The 22,917-nt window shown below is 51.2% G+C and overlaps 1 protein-coding gene and 1 long non-coding RNA gene across 3 annotated transcripts in view; one reads left to right on the top strand and one right to left on the bottom strand.

Moving 5' to 3' along the window:
- Positions 1 to 13,809, bottom strand: part of PAK2 (p21 (RAC1) activated kinase 2) — a 220,684-nt gene extending 206,875 nt beyond the window's left edge. The window contains exon 1 of one of the 2 annotated variants that reach the window (XM_063915569.1): positions 13,676 to 13,809. The gene's annotated coding sequence lies outside the window, so the exon portion shown is untranslated. The other variant, XM_063915568.1, reaches the window with a different exon arrangement.
- On the top strand, positions 13,470 to 22,495 carry LOC134909119 (uncharacterized). The gene is made up of 3 exons (XR_010175853.1): positions 13,470 to 13,515; positions 17,795 to 18,011; positions 22,265 to 22,495. It is a non-coding gene; the product is annotated as an uncharacterized LOC134909119 (long non-coding RNA).
- Positions 22,496 to 22,917: the final 422 nt, after the last annotated feature.

Here is a 22,917-nt window from a genome sequence, read left to right as displayed (position 1 = left end):
ATCATTTTTCTCCTCATACATGTCGATACAAACGTACCGACACACAGCACACACACAGGGAATGCTCTGATAGAGGACAGGACCCCACTAGCCCTTTGGGGAGACAGAGGGATAGTATGCCAGCACACACCAGAGCGCTATATAATAAGAATTTACTTACCGATAATTCTATTTCTCATAGTCCGTAGTGGATGCTGGGAACTCCGTAAGGACCATGGGGAATAGCGGCTCCGCAGGAGACTGGGCACATCTAAAGAAAGCTTTAGGATCACCTGGTGTGCACTGGCTCCTCCCCCTATGACCCTCCTCCAAGCCTCAGTTAGGATACTGTGCCCGGACGAGCGTACACAATAAGGAAGGATTTTGAATCCCGGGTAAGACTCATACCAGCCACACCAATCACACTGTACAACTTGTGATCTGAACCCAGTTAACAGCATGATAATAGAGGAGCCTCTAGAAAAGATGGCTCACTACAACAATAACCCGAATTTTTTGGTAACAATAATCATGTACCAGTATTGCAGACAATCCGCACTTGGGATGGGCGCCCAGCATCCACTACGGACTACGAGAAATAGAATTATCGGTAAGTAAATTCTTATTTTCTCTGACGTCCTAGTGGATGCTGGGAACTCCGTAAGGACCATGGGGATTATACCAAAGCTCCCAAACGGGCGGGAGAGTGCGGATGACTCTGCAGCACCGAATGAGAGAACTCCAGGTCCTCCTCAGCCAGGGTATCAAATTTGTAGAATTTTACAAACGTATTTGCTCCTGACCAAGTAACTGCTCGGCAAAGTTGTAAAGCCGAGACCCCTCGGGCAGCTGCCCAAGATGAGCCCACCTTCCTTGTGGAGTGGGCATTTACAGATTTTTGGCTGTGGCAGGCCTGCCACAGAATGTGCAAGCTGAATTGTACTACAAATCCAACGAGCAATCGTCTGCTTAGAAGCAGGAGCACCTAGTTTGTTGGGTGCATACAGGATAAACAGCGAGTCAGATTTTCTGACTCCAGCCGTCCTGGAAACATATATTTTCAGGGCCCTGACCACGTCAAGCAACTTGGAATCCTCCAAGTCCTTAGTAGCCGCAGGTACCACAATAGGTTGGTTCATGTGAAATGCAGAAACCACCTTAGGTAGAAATTGAGGACAAGTCCTCAATTCTGCCCTGTCAGAATGAAATATTAAGTAAGGGCTTTTATATGATAAACCCGCCAATTCTGACACACGCCTGGCTGAAGCCAGGGCTAACTCGTCACTTCCATGTGAGATATTTTAAGTCCACAGTGGTGAGTGGTTCAAACCAATGTGACTATAGGAAACTCAACACAACATTGAGATCCCAAGGTGCCACTGGAGGCACAAAAGGAGGCTGTATATGCAGTACCCCTTTTACAAATGTCTGAACTTCAGGCACTGAAGCCAGTTCTTTTTGGAAGAAAATCGACAGGGCCGAAATTTGAACCTTAATGGACCCTAATTTTTGGCCCATAGACAGTCCTGTTTGCAGGAAATGGAGGAAACGACCCAGTTGAAATTCCTCTGTAGGGGCCTTCTTGGCCTCACCCCACGCAACATATTTTCGCCAAATGCGGTGATAATGTTTTGCGGTTACGTCCTTCCTGGCCTTGACCAGGGTAGGGATGACTTCATCTGGAATGCCTTTTTCCTTCAGGATCCGGCGTTCAACCGCCATGCCGTCAAACGCAGCCGCGGTAAGTCTTGGAACAGACAAGGCCCCTGCTGGAGCAGGTCCTTTCTTAGAAGTAGAGGCCACGGTTCGTCCGTGAGCATCTCTTGAAGTTCCGGATACCAAGACCTTCTTGGCCAATCCGGAACCACGAGTATAGTTCTTACTCCTCTCCTTCTTATGATTCTCAGTACTTTTGGTATGAGAGGCAGAGGAGGGAACACATACACTGACTGGTACACCCACGGTGTTACCAGAGCGTCCACCGCTATTGCCTGAGGGTCCCTTGACCTGGCGCAATATCTGTCTAGTTTTGTTTAGACGGGACGCCATTATGTCCACCTTTGGTTTTTCCCAACGGTTTACAATCAGGTGGAAGACTTCTGGGTGAAGTCCCCACTCTCCCAGGTGAAGGTCGTGTCTGCTGAGGAAGTCTGCTTCCCAGTTGTCCACTCCCGGAATGAACACTGCTGACAGTGCTATCACATGATTTTCCGCCCAGCGAAAATCCTTGCAGCTTCTGCCATTGCCCTCCTGCTTCTCGTGCCGCCCTGTCTGTTTACGTGGGCGACTGACGTGATGTTGTCCGATTGGATCAATACCGCCTGACCCTGAAGCAGGGGTTTCGCTTGACTTAGGGCATTGTAAATGGCCCTTAGCTCCAGAATGTTTATATGAAGAGATGTCTCCAGGCTTGACCATAAGCCCTGGAAATTCCTTCCCTGTGTGACTGCTCCCCAGCCTCGCAGGCTGGCATCCATGGCCACCAGGACCCAGTCCCGAATGCCGAATCTGCGGCCCTCTAGAAGATGAGCACTCTGCAACCACCACAGGAGGGATACCCTTGTCCCTGGTGACAGGGTTATCCGCTGAAGCATCTGAAGATGCGACCCGGACCATTTGTCCAGTAGGTTCCACTGTGCGTGGAATCTGCCGAATGGGATTGCTTCGTAGGAAGCCACCATTTTTACCCAGAACCCTTTTGCATTGATGCACTGAGACTTGGTTCGGTTTTAGGAGGTTCCTGACTAGCTCGGATAACTCCCTGGCTTTCTCCTCCGGGAGAAACACCTTCTTTCTGGACTGTGTCCAGGATCATCCCTAGGAACAGAAGACAAGTCGTCGGAACCAGCTGCGATTTTGGAATATTGAGAATCCAATCGTGCTGCCGCAACACTACTTGATATAGTGCTACACCGATCTCCAACTGTTCCCTGGATCTTACCCTTATCAGGGAATCGTCCAAGTAAAGGATAACTAAAATTCCCTTCCTTCGAAGGAATTTCATCATTTCGGTCATTACTTCAGTAAAGACCCGGGGTGCCGTGGACCATCCCTACGGCAGCGTCCGAACTGATACAGTTCTGTACCATAACCTGAAATACCCTTGGTGAGAAGGGTAAATTTTGACATGAAGGTAAGCATCCTTGATGTCCCGAGACATCATGTAGTCCCCTTCTTCCAGGTTTGCAATCACTGCTCTGAGTGACTCAATTTTGAATTTGAACCTCTGTATGCAAGTGTTCAAAGATTTTAGATTTTAAAATCGGTCTCACCGAGCCGTCTGGCTTCGGTACCACAATAGTGTGGAATAATACCCCGTTCCCTGTTGCAGGAGGGGTACCTTGATTATCACCTGCTGGGAATACAGCTTGTGAATGGCTTCCAAAACTGCCTCCCTGTCAGCGGGAGACGTCAGTAAAACAGACTTTTGGAAACGGCGAGGGGAATACGTCTCGAATTCCAATTTGTACCCCTGAAATATTATCTGAAGGATCCAGGGGTCTACTTGCGAGTGAGCCTACTGCGCACTGAAATTCATTGAGAACGGGACCCCACCGTGCCTGAACTTGTAAAGCCCTAGCGTCATACTGAGGGCTTGGCAAAGGCGGAAAAGGGTTTCTGTTCCTTGGAACTGGCTGATCTCTGCAGCCATTTTCCTCTCCCTCTGTCACGAGCAGAAAAAAGGAAACCTTTTTGTCCGCTTGCCAACCAGGACTGCGCCTGATAATACGGCGTCTTATTTTGAGAGGCGACCTGGGGTACATCCCCTCTTTTAAGGCAATACTTCCAAATGCCGTTTGGAATCCGCATCACCTGACCACTTTACTGGAATAATTGGACAACGCACTTATACTTGATGCCAGTCGGCAAATATTCCGCTGTGCATCATGCATATATAGAAATGCATCTTTTAATTGCTCTATAGGCAATAATATACTGTCCTTATCTAGGATATCATATTTCCAGTCAGGGAATCCGACCACGCCAACCCAGCACTGCACATCCAGGCTGAGGCGATTGCTGGTCGCAGTATAACACCAGTATGTGTGTAAATACATTTTAGGATACGCTCCTGCTTTCTATCAGCAGGATCCTTAAGGGCGGCCATCTCAAGAGAGGGTAGAGCCCTTGTTCTTACAAGCGAGTGAGCGCCTTATCCCCCCTAGGGGGTGTTTCCCAACGCACCCTAACCTCTGGCGGGAAAAGGTATACTGCCAATAACTTTTTAGAAATGATCAATTGTTATCGGGGGGAAACCCACGCATCATCACACACCTCATTTTATTTCTCAGATTCAGGAAAACTACAGGAAGTTTTTCCTCACCAAACATAATACCCCTTTTTTTGGTGGTATTCATATTATCAGAAAAGTGTAAACTTTTTCCATTGCCTCAATCATGCAATGTGTGGCCCTATTGGAAATCACGGTTGTCTCTTCACCGTCGACACAGGAGTCAGTACCCGTGTCGGCGTCTGTATCTGAGGTAACGGGCGCTTTAGGGCCCCTGTATGAGACGTCTGGACATGCACAAGCTGAGTAGCCGGCTGTCTCATGTCAACCACTGTCTTTTATACAAAGCTGACACTGTCACGCAATTTCAACAGTACATCCACTCAGGTGTCGACCCCCTAGGGGGTGACAACACTATTACAGACACTCTACTCCGTCTCCTCATCATTTTTCTCCTCATACATGTCGACACAAACGTACCGACACACAGCACACACACAGGGAATGCTCTGATAGAGGACAGGACCCCACTAGCCCTTTGGGGAGACAGAGGGAGAGTTTGCCAGCACACACCAGAGCGCTATATATATACAGGGATAACCTTATATAAGTGTTTTTCCCTTTATAGCTGCTGTATTGTTTATACTGCGCCTAATTTGTGCCCCCCTCTCTTTTTTAACCCCTTTCTGTAGTGTAGTGACTGCAGGGGAGAGCCAGGGAGCTTCCCTCCAACTGAGCTGTGAGGGAAAATGGCGCCAGTGTGCTGAGGAGATAGGCTCCGCCCCTTTCTCGGCGTCCTTATCATCCTTTTTCTGTATGTTTTGGCAGGGGTTAAATGCATCCATATAGCCCAGGAGTTATATGTGATGCATTTATTTTAGCCATATAAGGTTTTTATCGATTTATTGCGTCTCAGGGCGCTGCCCCCCCCCAGCGCCCTGCACCCTCAGTGACCGGAGTGTGAAGTGTGCTGAGAGCAATGGCGCACAGCTGCGGTGCTGTGCGCTACCTTATCTGAAGACAGGATCGTCTTCTGCCGCCGATTTTTCCGGACCTCTTCGCTCTTCTGGCTCTGTAAGGGGGCCGGCGGCGCGGCTCCGGGACCCATCCAGGCTGAACCTGTGATCGTCCCTCTGGAGCTAATGTCCAGTAGCCTAAGAAGCCCAATCCACTCTGCACGCAGGTGAGTTCGCTTCTTCTCCCCTTAGTCCCTCGATGCAGTGAGCCTGTTGCCAGCAGGTCTCACTGAAAAAAATAAACCTAAACTAAAACTTTCACAAAGAGCTCAGGAGAGCCCCTAGTGTGCACCCTTCTCGTCGGGCACAGAAATCTAACTGAGGCTTGGAGGAGGGTCATAGGGGGAGGAGCCAGTGCACACCAGGTGATCCTAAAGCTTTCTTTAGATGTGCCCAGTCTCCTGCGGAGCCGCTATTCCCCATGGTCCTTACGAAGTTCCCAGCATCCACTAGGACGTCAGAGAAATATATATATATATATATATATATATATATACAGGGATAACCTTATATAAGTGTTTTTCCCATTATAGCTGCTGTATGTTTTAATACTGCGCCTAATTAGTGCCCCCCTCTCTTTTTTTAACCCTTTCTGTAGTGTAGTGACTGCAGGGAAGAGACCGGGAGCTTCCCTCCAACTGAGCTGTGAGGGAAAATGGCGCCAGTGTGCTGAGGAGATAGGCTCCGCCCCCTTTTCGGCGGCCTTATCACCCGTTTTTCTGTATATTTTGGCAGGGGTTAAATGCATCCATATAGCCCAGGAGCTATATGTGATGCATTTTTTGCCATGTAAGGTATTTTTATTCTGTTTTATTGCGTCTCAGGGCGCCCCCCCCAGCGCCCTGCACCCTCAGTGACCGGAGTATGAAGTGTGCTGAGAGCAATGGCGCACAGCTGCAGTGCTGTGCGCTACCTTATTGAAGACAGGAACGTCTTCTGCCGCCGATTTTTCCGGACCTCTTCGCTCTTCTGGCTCTGTAAGGGGGCCGGCGGCGCGGCTCCGGGACCCATCCAGGCTGGGCCTGTGATCGTCCCTCTGGAGCTAATGTCCAGTAGCCAAGAAGCCCAATCCACTCTGCACTCAGGTGAGTTCGCTTCTTCTCCCCTTAGTCCCTCGATGCAGTGAGCCTGTTGCCAGCAGGTCTCACTGAAAATAACAAACCTAAACTAAAACTTTCACTAAGAAGCTCAGGAGAGCCCCTAGTGTGCACCCTTCTCGTCGGGCACATAAATCTAACTGAGGCTTGGAGGAGGGTCATAGGGGGAGGAGCCAGTGCACACCAGTTAGTCCTAAAGCTTTCTTTAGATGTGCCCAGTCTCCTGCGGAGCCGCTATTCCCCATGGTCCTTACGGAGTCCCCAGCATCCACTTAGGACGTTAGAGAAAAGAGTCTTCTTTCTTTTCTTGTTCAATATAATCTAGAGCAGGGCTGGCCAAACCGCTCCTCGAGACCTACCAACAGTTCATGTTTTCCAGGCCTCCTGGAGATCTGTAGAATTGTCAGTTAGGAATGAATGCAGCACATCTTAATTAGTAATGATTACACCTGTGCACCAGTTAGGTGGTCTGGAAAATGTGAACTGTTGGTAGATCTCAAGGACTGGTTTGGCCAGCTCTGATCTAGAGATAACTGATAATCATGGAGACTTTTGCGTGTATTGTAATATGTCAACAGTGACCATGGCAACATTGCCTAGTACAATACTGTCTCAGGGTGCACCACCAACACCAACATTAAGAGGGATTTACCTTTATATTGGTTGAATTTTGGTTTCTCTATGCTGGTTAGCATAGTATCTATGGTCAGTGCAGTATGCCCCACAACTTTTCATCTCTAGATTATATCCCAGTTGTATACTGGAAGCATCATTCCTTTGGTGTGTGAAACACATTACAACAGATTGAAGCTAGAAAGCCAGTCTGGGCAAGCCTGAATGCTAGATAACGGGTAAGGCATGCATTGCTCAAGGGCCTCCTGTGAGCACTTCTACAAGCGCGAAAGCTGCAGATTATACAGTCTGGTGAGTCTACCTGTCACCATATGTAACCAATTACAAACATATTCAAAACTGTTCAGCTTTTCTAGATAACCAGTGCCTACAATATTAAACAAGTTACTTAGCATAAGTGCAGAAGGGATGCGTTTAATTTACCGGCTGTCAGGATACAGACGCCGGAAAACCGCCAGCTGGTAATGCTGCCATCCGGAATCCCAATGCAACAGGGCTATTCCCACTCGCGAGTGTCCACGAAACCCATAAAGTGGGAATAGATCCTGTGGCGAGTGCAGCGAGCCCACAATGGGACTTGTTAAGTTCGACTTTGACAGACTCTTAGCAGTCGTCACGTTGCCGGCATTCTGGCGGGCAGGATGCTGCTGTCGGGATTTTGACAGCCAGCATCCAGCCTGCTGGTAATCCATACCGAACCAGCGCAGAAACCTAAATACTGCAGGTCCAACCTCTTCGCCCAATATACATACAGCGCAAAAAAAAAAAAGAGCATGAAGGCCGCAAAGGAGGTAATTCAATTTAAAGCAATGGACGCGATGTGCCGCAAGTTTTCCCTCGCATCCCATAGAGGTGCAAGGGAAAACCTGCAACATCTGCACTACTGGAAGTGGGCGATATGTGTGTAGCAGCAGCACATCACTTTGAATTGCATTCCTCCCAAAGGGGCTTACTTAATCATGTATCACTTTATGTACTAACTAAACCCCGCAGCAACGAGGCAATAACTTTCCTCTAACTTATCACAGTCCACCTTAAAAACTGAAAACAATCAGGCAATTGGTTGCGGTCTCTGTAACACCACGTTAGTTAATGAACCTTAAATGGCAGACACCTCTCAGTCATTCCTAATTAAAAGGACATAGTAATGGGCAAAGTACCTCCTCCGCATTTCCCAGAGAAACTGCTGACCAGGGTAAGTGCAACCTGTGCTGAGCTGCCTGCGGGCCATGGCTGACGTGTCAGTAGAATCAAGTATACCAGCAACAGCAATAGGAGTGTAGACGCAGCTTTTACAACGTATAGACACAGCCATGCTAAAATATTACAAAAGGACTGTAAAAAACACATTCAGTTATTACAGATACTCTTGCAGAAAAACTTTCCATCTCAAAAAAAGAAAAAGTAGGTCAACTTACATTACAAGGAGTGCTGGTCAAACCATTAGTGCAGCCACAAGTATAAGTTACAGTAAACATAACTGTTTCATGGGAGGGGGGATTCTATTGTTTTTAGGGCAGCTATACTGTAACTCAGGGGTGGCCAACCAGTCAGAGACAAAGGGGTCGATTCAATTCGGCAACTTATGAATAGCTCCCGCCGCTATTCAATTCAGCTCCAGTTAAGTCGGCGATGGCCCGTTCTCGCCGACTAAACAGGTTGAATTGTCGGGAGAACGGGCATTCTCCGACTTAACTCCCCGGCGCGAGGCTGATTCCCGACAGAATCAGCCTCGCGCCGGCCGCGAGGCAGCACTTTTGTCGGGTTTCTTCTCTCATCCCCCGAGGATGAGAGAAGAATTCCCGACAATTGCGGGTAACTAGCAGCTGAATTGAATAGCGTCGGGAGCTAATTCCCGGCGCTATTCATAAGTTGCCGAATTGAATCGACCCCAAAGAGCCAAAAAATCTTGTTAGGTAATACCCCTTTTACACCACCTGAAATATCCCGGGATTTTGCACGGGAGCGCGCAAAATCCCAGGACTGCAGGTGTTGTAAAAGGGTCACCCCAGGTCCCCTTTCCCGGGAATCCAACCCGACACATACTCAGGGTTGGACAAGGGTAAGACACGGGAAGGAGGCGGTGTAAATGGGTAAGCCGGGTCAGCCGATCCAGCACTCATTTACAGCATGGCAAACCACCCGTACCGCAGTGTCCGGCGGGCGGTCGGGAGGCTGGGGGTCACTGTGAACGCTGTCTATGCAGACAGCAGCGCCATGTCTGGTGCCTGGAAGCGTCGGAGGCTGGGGGCAGCACAGCAGCTTCCAGATTGCTGTGCTTGCCCCCGGCGAGACGCTCCGGAGTCCCGATCTGCAGTGTGGGCCGGCGCTTGGGGATGACATCATCTCTAAGCGCCGGCCCACAAGACACTGCACCCAGGTGCAGTGTAAACGGTGCCGATCCAGGAATATCCCGGATCGGCACTGCAGTGAAATGGGGGGAGTCCCGGGTCTGACCCGGCTTGGAACCGTGTTCCAAATCCTGGGTCAGACCCGGGATTTTGGTGTAAAAGGCTTATAAGACAAAGAGCCGACATCGAGCAGAAGGCGCGTGTGTAAAAATGGGGTGTGGCATTGTACCTGCTAGGCCACGCCCATGCTATAAAATACATTGAAAAATCCAGAGCCACATGAAATACATTTTAAAACCAGATCCAACATAAAATACATTAAAAAAGCCAGATTCACATAATACACTTTGGCTCCAGTATGTGTCGCCAGCACCCTCCTCTGTCACTCCAGCCAGCTCCCCCATGTGTCACTCATGCCAGCTCCCCCATGTGTCACACCTGCCAGCTCCCCCATGTGTCACACCTGCCAGCACCCTCCTGTGTCACTCAAGCCAGCTCCTTCATGTGCTACTCCTGCCAGCACCCTCCTATGTTACTCCTGCCAGCACCCTCCTATGTTACTCCAGCCAGCTCCCCATGTGTCAATCCCCCATTGTCTCTCCTGTCAAGACCCTCCTGTGTCACTCCAGCCAGCTCCCCCTTGTGTCACTGCAGTACACCCACATATGTCACCAATGCTGCCCCCCAACTCATGCCATTGCAGCAGCCCCTTATATGTCCTCCGTTTGCCGGTGGCTCCCTCAGTTCTTCGTCCCCGTAGTGTTGCTGCACGTCTGGCTGGCATGCAGCAGTTTCCAGATCTGTTGTGGTCATGTGACTTTGAGTGTCAGGAGCCACATCTGAATAAAGAAAGAGCCGCATGTGGCTTAAGAGCCACGGGTTGGCCACTGCTGCTGTAACCAATAGACACCCGACTAAACAATTCAATTGTTGCACTGACCGGGCGCCTATTATATCTGCTCGCACCCTTCTAAGTTGGCGAGCAGAATCATCAAGAAGTCTTTTGGGCAGCTAAATGGCTTTTTCCTTGTTGCTCCCAGTAGTACAAAAGGTTTAGCCGCTATAGGAGAGGCATTTAATTGTTTTCCCCAGCGACGCTAACCTTTCAATTGTTGCTCTATTCAGGCACCCATTAGTTGCGGGAGACACATTTCTGCTTGCAGCCTCCTGAGGTGGGGAGCAGAAATGTGCTAAGTGTCCCGTTTGGGCGACCAAGCGGCACTTTTCGCATCAAGCCCCGTACTTGAGTCATTTAGCCACTTTGCGCGGTTAAATCTGGTGCTTATGGGCGCGATAAGCGTGAAAAACAATGGGCACCTGGCTCCACAACATTTGCCCTATCCAAAGTGACTGGCGATTATTAAATATGGGAGCCCAAAAAATATTTAAACCGCTTCCCATGCATCTAAACCTGCTTGCATTTGGGCGCGACAAGCATGAAGACCTAAAGGAATTGAATATCGTCCCATCACTTTGGACAGGTGATCGGGCACGCAAAAAAAAACAACTGAATACCCAACAAAGACTTACAAAACACATTTTCTCAAAAGCAATAGGCCAAGTTATCGTGAATCCAATTACAGCACAGGCACAGAGCTAGAAAGCCTAAGCTGCAGAATTGGAATGGATGTGTAAACGACTTATACATATGGTGAACAAACAGCACCAGTGACAAACATCTATCTACCAGATTGTTATGTTGTTATTTTCTAAACATTTTAGACCAGCTTAAATATACAGTAGAGAATAAATATACAGTAGAGAACTTTGTCCTAAACTAAAGAGGAAGTCTAGGTATAAACCGACCATTTTAAACAAGTGGTATCTTATCTATTACAGTTCAAATAGACATCAGTTGCTCAACTCAATTAGGAACGAGTTTGCTCCTACGAGCCATTTGCACAAGAATTCAATTTGTATTGCATATACCCAAGTTCCCGTTTGTTTGCACGCACCCTGCGCAGGTTGGGATGGAGACGGTATTCCGCCTGACGGGATGCCGACTGTCAGGATCCTGACAGCATCCTGCCAGCGAGCGCAGCGAGTCCCCTTGCGGGATCGCTACGCTTCGGGCCCGTTGGCAAGTTTCGATCGCCGCGGGTTCTATTCTCCATCGAGTGTGTCCAACCAGGGAGTGGTTGGTATTCTGTCCGCCGGCATTTTACTGGCTGTCAGGATCCTGAACGCTGGGATTCCGAAAGCAGATATATTAACTATGGTGAAAACGTATGAAAATCTCTATTGTAAAGTAAAAACATCGGGACACATTGCCATGCCTCTTGTACACCACTGAATAATCACACTTTTACAAAGGTTTAAATAGTGTTTTATGGCCAATACAGACAGGCGCTACAAAGTATGAAAGTGGGATAAATGAAGTGGGACACGAATGTAGAGGAGTAAACAATGTGGGACATACTGTAAAGTGCTTTTTGAACTTGCACATGTGAGTTACAAGTATTTTTGTGTTTTTACAACTTTACAAACTTGTAGAAGAATTATGAAAATAAATAAATAAATAATAACTTAACAGACATTTTTTGTTTACCCCCAATATACTATAAAGGCTTTAAGTTGCTGAAAAACATTTGCTGGCTGTCATTTTTTACCATTAGTATAATGGTATTACCACATTTAAATACATCCTTCTATACTCTCCTGCTATCTTAGTTGCCACTTTTTGGGAGGCCAGCATGATTTGTCCACTTTTTTCAAGTATTCTATTAGCTGCGGTAACTTAAGAGGCGTACTCACGGAGCGATCGCTGCTTTAAATCTAAGCAATCTGACTAGATTGCTTAGTTTTAAGCATGACCACTCCGTGTTTACCCCCTCAGCTATAGCAATGCGCGGCCCCGTGCATCGCTATCGCTGGTGCTAGATTGGCCTGCATGCAGGCTCAATCTAGCAGGTCACTCATTTCACCCGCTGGGTGAAATGAGCCCCCCCCCCGCGCACGCTCAGCACACATCTCTCCCCAAATTGGGCCGTGAATACGGCCCTTTACCACAGCTAAAGGACTCGCCGGGGACTATACTATTTGCCCAAATAAGCCTGCGCGAGCCGTGGTTGTCAGGGATTTTGTTTCAACTGCCTCAGGCAGGCAAAACCAAATCCCCAGAAACAGCCCCATTTTCGTGCGAATACAAGGCTGTTTCTACTGAAAGCACAAAGGTTTCACTGAACATGTGTGTTATCAAGAGGAAAGCTGGTTTTTGTTTGTTTTTTTTTTTTTGTTTTTTTTTTACGGGCGATCCTAACTGTTTAGCCTGTAAAAAAAAAAAACAACATTGGTGAAACATAAGAAAAAAAGTGTGAAAATCGTCCGTTTTCCGCACCCAATGCCAAGTTCACTTTTGCAAACTCACATCTAACTGAATGGACTCCTTAATGCCACTGAGCTAATTCACCCCGGAACAGACAAATTCAGTATCATATCCCGGCTGTCAGGATACTGATGCTGGGATCCCGACAGCCAGAATACCGGCGGCAAGCACAGCAAATCCCCTCGCAGGCTTGCTGCGCACGCCATGCTTCGGACCGGACAGGGTTATATTCCCCCTCAGGTGGTGGCGTGGACTACCAACATCCAGTGGGGAAACCAACCTCCGGTATTTCACCGGGTGTTGGGATTTCGGCATAGACATCCTGACCCAGCCGGCAACTTGACTGCCTCCCGAACAGACAGGTACCACAGTGTTCAGATCTAAGCTCCAGTACACAGCTCACAACATGGCAGGACACAAATGCACAAATCCGCATTTTCACTCAATTACTTGTGATCTCCTGAAATCTGCAAAGAGGGGTATACAAGCAATATAAGTACACCCATAAAATACAGATGTTCACGTGCACATGTAATAACTATTTCCAAAATTGCAGCCACCAAGACCCTCACACAGCAGAGTGTAAGAGCAGCATTACTGTCATAGCCAGGTACAGGGTGATATACTGCCCACTGACTGTGTGAGGGGAAGCGGATTATTCCTGGTTATCCGATGTGATATCGGTATAACAGGGGTGTGTGTAACACTCTCCTGATAATACACGTGCTGCGGATCACTGAGGGCCCCACTAACACTACACGGGGCCATTATATGAGGCGGAGATCAGGTGTCGTCCCTCACACACACACATACACTGTGCGCCGTGTCACACGCATACACACACACAGTGCCCGGCGGGTCACAGGCACTCTCTCGCCCTATGGTGAGAATATCGCTGTGGGTATGGGGTGAGGTTTCGCGTTTACCGTTAGTTCGGGTATATGGCTGCGGCCTGGACTCCCCGCCGGTGCCGGCTCCCTCCTACGTTCTCCTCCTTACAGGCTACTCCTGTCGCTGCTCTCACAGACCCTCCTATCCCTCACCCTTTCCGGTTCCGGGTGTGCACTACAGGCAGCACGCCGCCGCCTCCTCTTCCCCTTCTCCTCCTCCGGGCGGTGACAGTCCTGTTACTCCACTCCGGGCCCGGTCACCCAGCCACTGCCAGGCCTCTCCCCTCACCCAGCCAGCCGTCTCTCCCCTTACTCCCAGCTCCTTTGGCAAACTGTAACCCGCCGTCTCTCCTCACCCTCCGAGCTCCTAGGTATCCGTTCACATGGTCGACCATGTTATGGTCGACAGTCATTAGGTCGACCACTATTAGTCGACATTGACATGGTCGACACATGAAAAGGTCGACGTGAGTTTTTTAACTTTTTTTTCTTTTGGGGAACTTTTCCATACTTTACGATCCACATGGACTACGATTGGAACGGTAAAGTGTACCGAGCGAAGCGGTAGCACCATGCCCGAAGCATGGCGAGCGAAGCGGTGCACTAATTGGGGTTCCCAGTCACTTTACGCAAAAAACGACACCAAAAAAAGTAAAAAATCATGTCGACCTTTTCATAAGTCGACCATTCATGTGTCGACCATGTGTCCATGTCGACCATGTCAATGTCGACCAATAGTGGTCGACCTAATGACTGTCGACCATAACATGGTCGACCATTCATACCGGAACCGAGCTCCTATGGCACACTGTAACCCGCCGTCTCCTGACCCTCCCAGCTCCCATGGCACACTGTAACCCGTCGTCTTTCTCTCCTCACCCTCCCAGCTCCTATGGCACACTGTAACCCACTGTCTCTCCTCACCTTCCCAGCTCCTATGGCACACTGTAACCCACCGTCTCTCCACACCCAGCTCCTATGGCACACTGTAACCCGCCGTCTTTCTCTCCTCACCCTCCCAGCTCCTATGGCACGCTGTAACCCGCCGTCTCTTCTCACCCTTCCAGCTCCTATGGCACACTGTGACCGACTGTCTCCTGACCCTCCCAGCTCCCATGGCACACTGTAACCCGCCTTCTCTCCTTACCCTCCGAGCTCCTATGGCACACTGTAACCCGCTGTCTTTCTCTCCTCACCCTCCCAGCTCCCATGGCACACTGTAACCCGCTGTCTTTCTCTCCTCACCCTCCCAGCTCCTATGGCACACTGTAACCCACCGTCTCTCCTCACCCTCCCAGCTCCTATGGCACACTGTAACCCGCTGTCTCCTGACCCTCCCAGCTCCCATGGCACACTGTAACCCGCCGTCTTTCTCTCCTCACCCTCCCAGCTCCTATGGCATACTGTAACCCACCGTCTCTCCTCACCTTCCCAGCTCCCATTGGAACACTGTAACCCGCCGTCTTTCTCTCCTCACCCTCCCAGCTCCTATGGCATACTGTAACCCACCGTCTCTCCTCACCCTCCGAGCTCCTATGGCACACTGTAACCCGCCGTCTCCTGACCCTCCCAGCTCCCATGGCACACTGTAACCCGCCGTCTTTCTCTCCTCACCCTCCCAGCTCCTATGGCACACTGTAACCCACCGTCTCTCCTCACCTTCCCAGCTCCTATGGCACACTGTAACCCACCGTCTCTCCACACCCAGCTCTTATGGCACACTGTAACCCGCCGTCTTTCTCTCCTCACCCTCCCAGCTCCTATGGCACGCTGCAACCCGCCGTCTCTTCTCACCCTTCCAGCTCCTATGGCACCTGTGACCGACTGTCTCCTGACCCTCCCAGCTCCCATGGCACACTGTAACCCGCCTTCTCTCCTCACCCTCCGAGCTCCTATGGCACACTGTAACCCGGTGTCTTTTTTTCCTCACCCTCCCAGCTCCTATGGCACGCTGTAACCCGCCGTCTCTTCTCACCCTCCCAGCTCCTATGGCACACTGTAACCCACTGTCTCCTGACCCTCCCAGCTCCCACTGCACACTGTAACCCACCGTCTCTCCTCACCCTCCGAGCTCCTATGGCACACTGTAACCCACCGTCTCTCCTCACCCTCCGAGCTCCTATGGCACACTGTAACCCGCTGTCTCCTGACCCTCCCAGCTCCCATAGCACACTGTAACCCGCCGTCTTTCTCTCCTCACCCTCCCAGCTCCTATGGCACACTGTAACCCACCGTCTCTCCTCACCTTCCCAGCTCCTATGGCACACTGTAACCCACCGTCTCTCCTCACCTTCCCAGCTCCTATGGCACGCTGTAACCCGCCGTCTCTTCTCACCCTTCCAGCTCCTATGGCACCTGTGACCGACTGTCTCCTGACCCTCCCAGCTCCCATGGCACACTGTAACCCGCCTTCTCTCCTCACCCTCCGAGCTCCTATGGCACACTGTAACCCGGTGTCTTTTTTTCCTCACCCTCCCAGCTCCTATGGCACGCTGTAACCCGCCGTCTCTTCTCACCCTCCCAGCTCCTATGGCACACTGTAACCCACTGTCTCCTGACCCTCCCAGCTCCCACTGCACACTGTAACCCACCGTCTCTCCTCACCCTCCGAGCTCCTATGGCACACTGTAACCCACCGTCTCTCCTCACCCTCCGAGCTCCTATGGCACACTGTAACCCGCTGTCTCCTGACCCTCCCAGCTCCCATGGCACACTGTAACCCGCCGTCTTTCTCTCCTCACCCTCCCAGCTCCTATGGCACACTGTAACCCACCGTCTCTCCTCACCTTCCCAGCTCCTATGGCACACTGTAACACACCGTCTCTCCTCACCTTCCCAGCTCCTATGGCACACTGTAACCCACCGTCTCTCCTCACCTTCCCAGCTCCTATGGCATACTGTAACCCACCGTCTCTCCTCACCTTCCCAGCTCCTATGGCACACTGTAACCCACCGTCTCTCCTCACCTTCCCAGCTCCTATGGCACACTGTAACCCACCGTCTCTCCTCACCCTCCGAGCTCCTATGGCACACTGTAACCCGCTGTCTCCTGACCCTCCCAGCTCCCATGGCACACTGTAACCCGCCGTCTTTCTCTCCTCACCCTCCCAGCTCCTATGGCATACTGTAACCCACCGTCTCTCCTCACCTTCCCAGCTCCTATGGCACACTGTAACCCACCGTCTCTCCTCACCTTCCCAGCTCCTATGGCACACTGTAACCCACCGTCTCTCCTCACCTTCCCAGCTCCTATGGCACACTGTAACCCACCGTCTCTCCTCACCTTCCCAGCTCCTATGGCACACTGTAACCCACCGTCTCTCCTCACCTTCCCAGCTCCTATGGCACACTGTAACCCGCCGTCTCTCCTCACCCTCCCAGCTCCTATGGCATACTGTAACCCGCTGTCTCCTGACCCTCCCAGCTCCCATGGCACACTGTAACCCGCCGTCTTTCTCTCCTCACCCTCCTAGCTCCTATGGCACACTGTAACCCACCGTCTCTCCTCACCTTCCCAGCTCCTATGGCACACTGTAACCCACCGTCTCTCCTCACCCAGCTCCTATGGCACACTGTAACCCGCCGTCTTTCTCTCCTCACCCTCCCAGCTCATATGGCACGCTGTAACCCGCCGTCTCTCCTCACCCTCCCAGCTCCTATGGCACGCTGTAACCCGTCGTCTCTTCTCACCCTCCCAGCTCCTATGGCACACTGTAACCCACCGTCTCCTGACCCTCCCAGCTCCCATGGAACACTGTAATCCGCCGTCTCACCTCACCCTCCTGTCGAAGTCGAAAATATTATTGTCACACGCATCATGTACAAACATCACACAGATGGCCTCCGTGCGTGTACTTGTTCTGCCGTATGTGCACATGCCCACAAGTTGCGTAAAATTGCTCACGCGGTAGTGCGTATTAGCGCGTGATATGAGTAATTACGGTAACATATGTATTTGCATGGAAAAGCCACAAAGACACATTTCATATTTAATCCACATAGTGCACGATTTACACATAGCCCACATTCACCACACCAGCGAGTTACACTTGCTCATAAGGTACAACAACAAAGGGATTCACCTTTACAGGATATGAGGGGACAGAATTAGGTTAGAGGTGGTGTTTGGTATCCAGCTGTACAGTATTTTAAGAGCAATATTCCGGTAGCAGTTTGCAGAAGATAGCACGCTCCTACTCATAGATATGCGCAGGGACAGAATATTAATATTAACTGTATTTACTGTACTCTTCATATTCGGCGGGAACCCAGTGGAGACCATCTGCAAGTGCACCTGGACCAGGCGTCGCCCACCTATTCAAACCGACCTATGACCCCTCCAGTACAGTAAATGACCAGCCCTTTGACCTATGGGTGAAGAGATTACAGTTTCTATTGAATCATGATTTGGACAAATGGCCGGTCATTGACATTCTCTGAAGGTAATCTATCCTGAGGACCAGGACCGGGTGGCGCTGGCGAAACAAACGTATGTATCATTGATTGTAGCCTTTTCTCTTATTGTGTTTGTATTATCGTTGTAACCCCCTTTGAGTAAATAACATTTTTAAATACAACTGGTGTCGTGTTCCTATCCTGCTAGGGGTTCTAAAGTGTATTTCAGCCACATGTGTAGCTGCATTGTGCTTACAGCGTGTCGACGTGTGTACTTAGTACGTCCATTGCGGCGTGAGTGCGCAAAGTGCGTACACGGTGCGGGCCTATGGACGCTAAGTGGTTAAAAAGTACGTAGGTTAAGGATTATATTCAGCGGCCGCAGCGGCTCGAACTTTAGTGTAAAAGGTTATTGCTTTTTCGTCCTGTAAGTTAACCAGCTTTAACAATCCGAGCCCTGTAGCACACTGTAACCCACCGTCTCTCCTCACCTTCCCAGCTCCTATGGCACACTGTAACCCACCGTCTCTCCTCACCTTCCCAGCTCCTATGGCACACTGTAACCCACCATCTCTCCTCACCCTCCCAGCTCCTATGGCACACTGTAACCCGCCGTCTCTCCTCACCTTCCCAGCTCCTATGGCACACTGTAACCCACCATCTCTCCTCACCCTCCCAGCTCCTATGGCACACTCTAACCCGCCGTCTCTCCTCACCCTCCCAGCTCCTATGGCACACTGTAACCCACCGTCTCCTAACCCTCCCAGCTCCCATGGCACACTGTAACCCACCGTCTCTCCTCACCCTCCGAGCTCCTATGGCACACTGTAACCCACCGTCTCTCCTCACCCTCCGAGCTCCTATGTTACACTGTAACCCGCTCTCTCCTGACCCTCCCAGCTCCCATGGCACACTGTAACCCGCCGTCTTTCTCTCCTCACCCTCCCAGCTCCTATGGCATACTGTAACCCACCGTCACTCCTCACCTTCCCAGCTCCTATGGCACACTGTAACCCACCGTCTCTCCTCACCCAGCTCCTATGGCACACTGTTACCCGCCGTCTTTCTCTCCTCACCCTCCCAGCTCCTATGGCACACTGTAACCCGCCGTCTCTCCTCATCCTCCCAGCTCCTATGGCACACTGTAACCCACCGTCTCTCCTCACCTTCCCAGCTCCTATGGCACACTGTAACCCACCGTCTCCTGACCCTCCCAGCTCCCATGGCACACTGTAACCCACCGTCTCTCCTCACCCTCCGAGCTCCTATGTCACACTGTAACCCGCCGTCTTTCTCTCCTCACCCTCCCAGCTTCTATGGCAAACTGTAACCCACCGTCTCTCCTCACCTTCCCAGCTCCCATTGGAACACTGTAACCCGCCGTCTTTCTCTCCTGACCCTCCCAGCTCCCACTGCACACTGTAACCCACCGTCTCTCCTCACCCTCCGAGCTCCTATGGCACACTGTAACCCGCCGTCTCCTGAACCTCCCAGCTCCCATGGCACACTGTAACCCGCCGTCTTTCTCTCCTCACCCTCCCAGCTCCTATGGCATACTGTAACCCACCGTCTCTCCTCACCTTCCCAGCTCCTATGGCACACTGTAACCCGCCGTCTCTCCTCACCTTCCCAGCTCCTATGGCACACTGTAACCCACCGTCTCTCCTCACCTTCCCAGCTCCTATGGCACACTGTAACCCACCATCTCTCCTCACCCTCCCAGCTCTTATGGCACACTCTAACCCGCCGTCTCTCCTCACCCTCCCAGCTCCTATGGCACACTGTAACCCGCCGTCTTTCTCTCCTCACCCTCCCAGCTTCTATGGCAAACTGTAACCCACCGTCTCTCCTCACCTTCCCAGCTCCCATTGGAACACTGTAACCCGCCGTCTTTCTCTCCTGACCCTCCCAGCTCCCACTGCACACTGTAACCCACCGTCTCTCCTCACCCTCCGAGCTCCTATGGCACACTGTAACCCGCCGTCTCCTGACCCTCCCAGCTCCCATGGCACACTGTAACCCGCCATCTTTCTCTCCTCACCCTCCCAGCTCCTATGGCATACTGTAACCCACCGTCTCTCCTCACCTTCCCAGCTCCTATGGCACACTGTAACCCGCCGTCTCTCCTCACCTTCCCAGCTCCTATGGCACACTGTAACCCACCGTCTCTCCTCACCTTCCCAGCTCCTATGGCACACTGTAACCCACCATCTCTCCTCACCCTCCCAGCTATTATGGCACACTCTAACCCGCCGTCTCTCCTCACCCTCCCAGCTCCTATGGCACACTGTAACCCGCCGTCTTTCTCTCCTCACCCTCCCAGCTTCTATGGCAAACTGTAACCCACCGTCTCTCCTCACCTTCCCAGCTCCCATTGGAACACTGTAACCCGCCGTCTTTCTCTCCTGACCCTCCCAGCTCCCACTGCACACTGTAACCCACCGTCTCTCCTCACCCTCCGAGCTCCTATGGCACACTGTAACCCGCCGTCTCCTGAACCTCCCAGCTCCCATGGCACACTGTAACCCGCCGTCTTTCTCTCCTCACCCTCCCAGCTCCTATGGCACACTGTAACCCACCGTCTCTCCTCACCTTCCCAGCTCCTATGGCACACTGTAACCCACCGTCTCTCCACACCCAGCTCCTATGGCACACTGTAACCCGCCGTCTTTCTCTCCTCACCCTCCCAGCTCCTATGGCACGCTGTAACCCGCCGTCTCTTCTCACCCTTCCAGCTCCTATGGCACCTGTGACCGACTGTCTCCTGACCCTCCCAGCTCCCATGGCACACTGTAACCCGCCTTCTCTCCTCACCCTCCGAGCTCCTATGGCACACTGTAACCCGCTGTCTTTTTCTCCTCACCCTCCCAGCTCCTATGGCACGCTGTAACCCGCCGTCTCTTCTCACCCTCCCAGCTCCTATGGCACACTGTAACCCACTGTCTCCTGACCCTCCCAGCTCCCACTGCACACTGTAACCCACCGTCTCTCCTCACCCTCCGAGCTCCTATGGCACACTGTAACCCACCGTCTCTCCTCACCCTCCGAGCTCCTATGGCACACTGTAACCCGCTGTCTCCTGACCCTCCCAGCTCCCATGGCACACTGTAACCCGCCGTCTTTCTCTCCTCACCCTCCCAGCTCCTATGGCACACTGTAACCCACCGTCTCTCCTCACCTTCCCAGCTCCTATGGCACACTGTAACCCACCGTCTCTCCTCACCTTCCCAGCTCCTATGGCACACTGTAACCCACCGTCTCTCCTCACCTTCCCAGCTCCTATGGCACACTGTAACCCACCGTCTCTCCTCACCTTCCCAGCTCCTATGGCACACTGTAACCCACCGTCTCTCCTCACCCTCTGAGCTCCTATGGCACACTGTAACCCACCGTCTCTCCTCACCCTCCGAGCTCCTATGGCACACTGTAACCCGCTGTCTCCTGACCCTCCCAGCTCCCATGGCACACTGTAACCCGCCGTCTTTCTCTCCTCACCCTCCCAGCTCCTATGGCATACTGTAACCCACCGTCTCTCCTCACCTTCCCAGCTCCTATGGCACACTGTAACCCACCGTCTCTCCTCACCTTCCCAGCTCCTATGGCACACTGTAACCCACCGTCTCTCCTCACCTTCCCAGCTCCTATGGCACACTGTAACCCACCGTCTCTCCTCACCCAGCTCCTATGGCACACTGTAACCCGCCGTCTTTCTCTCCTCACCCTCCCAGCTCCTATGGCATGCTGTAACCCGTCGTCTCTTCTCACCCTCCCAGCTCCTATGGCACACTGTAACCCACCGTCTCCTGACCCTCCCAGCTCCCATGGAACACTGTAATCCGCCGTCTCACCTCACCCTCCTGTCGAAGTCGAAAATATTATTGTCACACGCATCACGTACAAACATCACACAGATGGCCTCCGTGCGTGTACTTGTTCAGCCGTATGTGCACATGCCCACAAGTTGCGTAAAATCGCTCACGCGGTACTGCGTATTAGCACGTGATATGAGTAATTACGGTAACATATGTATTTGCATGGAAAAGCCACAAAGACACATTTCATATTTAATCCACATAGTGCACGATTTACACATAGCCCACATTCACCACACCAGCGAGTTACACTTGCTCATAAGGTACAACAACAAAGGGATTCACCTTTACAGGATATGAGGGGACAGAATTAGGTTAGAGGTGGTGTTTGGTATCCAGCTGTACAGTATTTTAAGAGCAATATTCCGGTAGCAGTTTGCAGAAGATAGCACGCTCCTACTCATAGATATGCGCAGGGACAGAATATTAATATTAACTGTATTTACTGTACTCTTCATATTCGGCGGGAACCCAGTGGAGACCATCTGCAAGTGCACCTGGACCAGGCATCGCCCACCTATTCAAACCGACCTATGACCCCTCCAGTACTGTAAATGACCAGCCCTTTGACCTATGGGTGAAGAGATTACAGTTTCTATTGAATCATGATTTGGACAAATGTATCAAAGCCACGCTGCCTGGCCGGTCATTGACATTCTCTGAAGGTAATCTATCCTGAGGACCAGGACCGTGTGGCGCCTGCGAAACAAACGTATGTATCATTGATTGTAGCCTTTTCTCTTATTGTGTTTGTATTATCGTTGTAACCCCCTTTAAGTAAATAACATTTTTAAATACAACTGGTGTCGTGTTCCTATCCGGCTAGGGGTTCTAAAGTGTATTTCAGCCACATGTGTAGCTGCATTGTGCTTACAGCGTGTCGACGTGTGTACTTAGTACGTCCATTGCGGCGTGAGTGCGCAAAGTGCGTACACGGTGCGGGCCTACGGACGCTAAGTGGGTAAAAAGTACGTAGGTTAAGGATTATATTCAGCGGCCGCAGCGGCTCGAACTTTAGTGTAAAAGGTTATTGCTTTTTCGTCCTGTAAGTTAACCAGCTTTAACAATCCGAGCCCTGTAGCACACTGTAACCCACCGTCTCTCCTCACCTTCCCAGCTCCTATGGCA

This window comes from Pseudophryne corroboree, chromosome 4 (genome assembly GCF_028390025.1).
Source record: "Pseudophryne corroboree isolate aPseCor3 chromosome 4, aPseCor3.hap2, whole genome shotgun sequence".
Classification (NCBI taxonomy): Eukaryota; Metazoa; Chordata; class Amphibia; order Anura; family Myobatrachidae; genus Pseudophryne; species Pseudophryne corroboree.
Note: the sequence above shows the minus strand (reverse complement) of the source record. Positions and strands in the feature narration are given on the sequence as shown.